Here is a 7,091-nt window from a genome sequence, read left to right on the forward strand (position 1 = left end):
TTTTGAAACTCTCGTATGATTTTGGTTTCTATGGTTGGTGTCAGAGTATGGGTCTATTAGAAATTCTAATTTATTCATATCGTTACTGACAACCCTCAGTTTTTGATTGCTGGAAGAATATTGGAAAAAGTTTTAAGCCTTTGCTCCATGGTAACTCATTGAATTGTATAAATCATTCCATTTCATTACTGTTTTCTGTAACTTATCATCATCATCAACATTATCATTGTTTTAGATGTTCACTTTTCTATGCTCACATGGGTCAGATGGAATTTACTGAGGCAAATTTTCTACAAACAGATTTCCACTTTTCATACTATATTCCTTCCCCCTATCTACTACATTCCTTTTGCACTTTCATACAGAGGATTGGATACCTGCCCACCCACCTATCTAATCCTCTGTTTCACTTCAGTCATATACACTACCCTGTAACTTGAATCTATGCCCCCTGACACATCTTCATCTCTCTCTCTCTCTCTCTCTCTCTCTCTCTCTCTCTCTCTCTCTCTCTCTCTCTCATCTGTCCTTTCTCTTTTTCCAGCTAACATAACCATGTATCTCTTTTAATGCAAGACATCTATTTCTGTCCCTCTACTCACACTCTAACCTTTCATCACCTGGTACAAAGCCACCTCCCTCAATGCTACTTACCCCCCGGTTGTGGGGTCTTATCTTGCAAAGTACTTGGTGACCTTGGTGGTGTTTGTGCCATGTAAAATGCACCCAGTACACTCTGTAAAGTGGTTGGCATTAGGAAGGGCATCCGTCTTTAGAAACCATGCCATGAGGTAACTGCAAGAGAAATTTTTGATTAAGAGTAAACCACTAAGTATTTGTCAGCATGTCAGTATGTGAATGGCTTTTGAAAGCTGTACAAACTATATACAAAGGTGATGTCAGTAAAGTGATGGTCATAATGACTTTAGCATGAAGGTAGAAGTTTATCAAGGCACAGTCCTCAACCCTCTCAATTTATCATAAATTTACAGGCCCTCATAGAGGAACTTGAGGCTGACGATTCTTGAGAAATCCTACTTGCTGATTATCTAGTTCTTTTTACTGAATTTATAGTAAAGTTAGAGAAGAAATTCCAGATATGAAAGCAAAACCTGGGGCTCTCGTTCATGAGTTCCAGAGTTTTGAGGAGTGTGTAACCACCTTTTAGCCATTATTATTCCCAGGTCTACTCCGACATGGATCAGGATCCAAGCTATGGGTTAACTAGCATGTGAACCACTGAGAACGAAGGGCCCCTAGTTCTTCTTTGAACGTCTTTCGAGAAGAAGGTAAACAAACCTAAAGCTCAGTTTGTTTCTGGTTATCTCAACCTCTGGTGTTATAGCTGATTGCACTGAAAAGTGGGTTCAGTGGTGTGTAACACTTGACTCACTCAAAACTAATTCATGTACAGGGACTTTCTGAACCCTTGCAACATTTACATGGACTTACTGAGCTTAGCAACTGGTCTTACTCTGTCACAAGTTAAATTTCACTGTATATATTTAATATATATATTATAAACTTTTCAGGATCCAGTAAAATCAAGGTACTTTGATAACAAAGGTACCAAGGTAGAGTTGGGGATAGCATACCTCTGCATTAACAGTGTGTATGGACACTCACACATACTTACTAAAGTGAATAAGGATTTTCCCTTCCAGTTATGCATAAATTCAAAAGTACACGTGGTGTATTTGGTCAATACTTTTGAATTTATATATATAAATGAAGTAACTAATGTGTCATGATTAGATTTTATGTTCAAATCTATTCAAATCTGGTCCCATTGCCCACAACTTAATTAATAAAACTTTGAGTTTCATTTTAATGTTTTTTTGTTTTTTTCTATTGGCAAGAGCTGGAAGGACTTCATCTGTATAGCTGATGTCTTCAAAGTGTTAGCTATCAATTGTAATCTTTCTTGATCCTACATCAGCCATACGTACCAATCACAATTAAGTGATAGTGCTTAATTGTGATTGGTGAACAATGCTAAATAAAACTGAATAGTTGGACTAATAACAATATTACTATCAGCGATTATTAAAAGTGCTCAGCCACCTTAATTTCTGTTATTATCTGTGATTGAACCTGGGCTGATAAGAAACAGAATTAGATCACTTTGTATGTCAGGTTTGAAATATGTTGTTGCATTTTGATCTCTTGGTAATAAATGCTGCTCCAGTAATGGAGCAGACACTTAAAGTTGAAAAAAAATTGCATTCATTTGTATCTGGGTTAACTGAATCTGGATATTTGAGATCGTCATGTTTTCTCAAATAGAAAACCACTTCCATAGTAATATGTTTCTCTAGCTTTTTCATTTCTAATGTTACAAAAAACAGTTCTGATGTTGAACAAAGGAAAGTTAGTAAAGGAAAGATCTTTCTCTGTTTCATTTTTCTTTCTTTTTTTCTTTTTTCATTTTTCATTTTAATTTTTCATATCTTTCAAAAGTTTCTGTGTCCTTAACAAACCTTTTGCAATCAGTTTTGGATCGTTATATTCATCTGATGTTTGCTCTTTGTAAATTAACACACAAGTGCCTCTTTATTTCACACCTACTTTTAGCTTGTTTCTTGCACACAACTGCACTAAACTGATGTCCAACTTCATCTTTTGCAAAACACAATATTATCTTTAAACCCCAAGCGAACAAGTACCTAACTCAAGAAGATGATGTACAAGATTTGATGTTATACATGTTTCACAAGACAGATGATCTGTTAAGTACTTCATACATATGTCACTGATCACACATAGTCCTTCTTAGTCTTCTGGAATGGACATATCTTCTGAAGGCCCTACTTCAACTGGTTGTGAAGCTGCAGCAGTCAAGGTATTATCACTAGCTCCTAGGCCAAATGAAGGTGCTAGCAAGTCCTTAAAGGATTCCACTTCCAGTGCAGTTCTATAAACCTGGACACCATCTCCTTCTCCATGAAGGTAAGTAGCATGCCTTGATGTACCATCCCTGGTACACCAATTCCTTTCACCATTGTGAATGTCCTCAAGAAGGGCATGAAATCTTAAGATTTCTCAACTAAGAATTTTCAGTTGACATGCAATCTCTGGTTTCCGATAATTCTTTTCCTCAATTTGAAACTTCTTTTATCTTTCTATCCCACCTAACTAGTTTCTTTTCCTTACTATTTTTTCCATGGCATTCTTCATCTGAAAAAAAAAAAAAATCTATGATAATTTCACTCAGCAATCTTTAACACGATATAACCCCTCCTCATAAAATGAAAAAAAAACAACTTAAACTTACTTTGTGACATATGATAGGCAGGCATCTACTTCTTGTTGATTAGATATTCTATGCAGATTTCATGAGGTGATTGGGTTGCACTAGAAATTCATGAAGCATTTCTATGTTTGTTTATACTAATACCAGCATGTGACAAGAATACATTATAACAACTTGAACTGGGGCAATGGTCCTTGATTCATTATAAAATTTCAGTTATCAAGAAGCAAGTTGAATAAATGTGTCCTAATTTTTCTCATATTGCACAAAATATTTTATTAGCTACAATATGCATAATTGCATTCTCATTCATTGCATTTGTAATGCATAAAAGCTAAATATATTTGAAGTTTTGAATTGTGACAAGAAAAAGATGAAACTTCATGAGATCAGTCAGTGTTAGAGAGGATGTTATGATGTCACGGTTCCAGATGTTAAGATGTCCACAGTCATCAATGCATCACAGGAGATTGAGAAACATTTTAAAACACTGAAGAGTGGTTCGATACAATTATTCTTTTACATGTTTCAGTTATTTGACTGTGGCCATGCTTGAGCACCACCTTAAAGGGTTTTAGTCAAGCAAATCAATCCCAGGATTTATTTTTTGTAAGCCAAGTGCTTATTCTGTTGGTCTCTTTTGCTGAACCGCTAAGTGACGGGGACATAAACACACTGACATCAGTTGTCAAGTGATGGTGATGGGGACAAACACAAAGGTACACACACTTAAATACATACATACATATATATACAACAAGCTTCTTTCAGTTTCCATCTTCCAAATCCACTCACAAAGATTGGTTGGCCTGAGGCTATGGTAGAATACAATTGCCAAAGGTACCATGTAGTGAGACTGAACCTGGAACCATGTGATTAGGAAGCAAGCTTCTTACCACACAGGTACGTCTGCACCTATGACAGCAAAAATTTCACTCAAGACCATGAAATAAACTAGAAACATAAGAAAATAGCAATAAAAAATAATAAAATTTGGTTTCCATCACATGAGAAATCAAATAGACTTTTAAAATGTTAAAAAGCTGTCATTTAAGAATATGCTTAGGGGAAATGGTTCATAAGTTACGAATGTGTTTAAAGGAAATGGTTCTTCCTTCTGCTGATCCTCTAGCAGAATGACTGGTCTTAGTTCAGACTAATCTTAGATATACAAATATGCATATATATACATATACTAATCTATATATACTAATATATATCATCAACATCGTTTAGTGTCTGTTTTCCAGGTTGGCATGATATGGATGGTTTGACTGGGGACTGGCAAGCCAAGAGGCTTCACCAGGATCCAAACTGATCTGGCAATGTTTCTACTGCTGGATGGCCTTCCCAACGCCAACAACTCTGAGAGTGTAGTTCGTGCTTTTTACGTGCCACCTCCTTCATTGGACACTAAGCTCTGCTTGCGAAGACCTGTTGGGGCAAGTGAAATCGAAATCGAAATTGAACTATACTCGATGACTGGCACCTGCGCCAGTGGAGCACTAACTGCACTGTCCGAGCGTGTTCATTGCCAGAGCAGCTGTCTGGCCTCCGTGCTAGTGACCCGTAAATAGCACCATTTGAGTGTAATCGTTACCAGCATCGCCTTCTAGCACTTGTGCTGGTGGCACGTTAGAAAATCATTCGAGCGAGGTCATTGCCAGTGCCGCTGGACTGGCTCCTGTGCAGGTGGCACATAAAAAACACCTGTTTGAGCGAGGCCGTTGCCAGTACTGTGTGACTGGCCCTCGTGCTGGTGGCACATAAAAGCACCCACTACACTCTCGGAGTGGTTGGCATTAGGAAGGGCATCCAGCTGTAGAAACTCTGCCAGATCAGATTGGAACCTGGCGCAGCCTTCTGCCTTGCCAGTCCTCAGTCAAATCGTCCAACCCATGCTAGCATGGAAAGCAGACGTTAAACGATGATGATAATGATGATGATACACTAACCAGAAATAACAACATCCTGGACCTCTGCTTCACAAACAATATAGACCTTATCCACAACATAAACATATCACTGTCTACCCACTCGGTCCAAAGCTAAGTAAAGAATCATGCAACACTGCTGCATCCCAAGTGCGATCCAATCTGAACTTCTACAAAGCTAACTGGATGTCCATCAACAAAGAGATACTCCAGCAAAACTGGCTGAAAAGTCTGTCCATGCAAGACACTGACATGATATTCAATGAATTCATGTCTATAATGCAAACCATATGCATTATGTTTGTACCAGAGAAGAAATCCACCACACACAAGAACATTATTCCCCGAGATAGAAGAATCCTTAATGAGATGGAGGATAAAGATCTCGAATCGCTTACGTAAGGAGCCTAATGACAGCAAAAAGCCTTACCTCTCTTAGAGACTGAGAATAAAATCAAACTCTTCCATGAAAAAGAAAAGGTAAACAGAGAAGCGAGGGTGGTGGAAAAGTTTAGCAATTGGAGAAGGGCCTTCTCCAATTGCTAAATGTCCTTTGAATTTGAAATCTTAATTGTTGTTATGACATGGTATGTCATAAGTGTCTGTATATTGTATTTTTTGTCAATTTAGTTATAAAATAAACAGATTAATCAACGAAATACAGTGTCTGCAAGTTGATGAGTACCTCATATTTTCTTATTGCTATATAAATTTAGGGTTAAAAAAACCCTTTTACCCACACCCACTTATTGCACTTGTTATAACACTAGTGTAACAATAATTGGGTACCTTCCCAGCTGTATATTGGATAGATATTATCCCTTAGTGGGTTGGATCCTCAACCCCTAACTCTCTTGGATTATATATATAAAAAGCACCTACTACACTCTCTGAGTGGTTGACGTTAGGAAGGGCATCCAGCTGTAGCTCAGATTGGGGCTTGCCAGAATCATCCAACCCATTCCAGTATGGAATGCAGATGTTAAACGATGACAACAATGATGATGACACAGACTGGAACCTGGTGCAGCTCTCTGGCTTACCAGTTCCAGTCAAGCTATCTAACCCATGCCAGCATGGAAAGCAGACATTAAATGATATATATATATATATATATATATATATATATATATATATATATATATATATATATATATATATATATATATATATGGGTATGTTGATACAAACAGGAAAAATAGAACTCAAAATATGATTATATGTATATTTTTATTTATATTTAGAAGGAACAGAGTGACTCAAGGTTCAAGAGTTTCACGTGTTGGCACTTATCAAAAAGTGCCAACACACAAACCTTTTGGACTTTGAGTTACTCTGTTACTTCTGCTAAATATTAATAAATAGATAGATAGATAAATAGATAGGTAGATAGACAGACAGACAGACAGACAGACAGACAGACAGACAGACAGACAGACAGACAGACAGATAGATAGATAGATAGACAGATAGATATAACACATATACATACACATAGTTGTCTAAGAATCCATAAATGAAGAAAAATAACCACTCGTATAATAGTCAATAAAGTAGGTATATTAATTGAAGTATACAGTATTATAGATCCATTTCAGCTGATCTAACCAATTGGTTTTGCACCAGATATTAGATAATTGGATGCTTATCTAATACAGGTGCTCTTCAGAAATGGTAGCTATGGGAAAACCATTGTGACCCTTCTTTGTTACTGGAGATGAGCGACATCTGGCTTGTGGCTGCTATTAAAAAAAACAAAATAATGTTGCAAGGAATTTATCAAGAGTTAACTCCCTTAGCCCCAAAATACTTGAGTTGTGGTGTGACAAGTGACTTAGTGTGTAAAACATGAGATGGTGGTGAGTTAAGGGTTTGGTATGGCTCCAGGGCTGATATATGTGTAA

The sequence above is a fragment of the Octopus bimaculoides genome, chromosome 3, assembly GCF_046866305.1.
Source record: "Octopus bimaculoides isolate indiv1 chromosome 3, ASM4686630v1, whole genome shotgun sequence".
Taxonomy (NCBI): domain Eukaryota; kingdom Metazoa; phylum Mollusca; class Cephalopoda; order Octopoda; family Octopodidae; genus Octopus; species Octopus bimaculoides.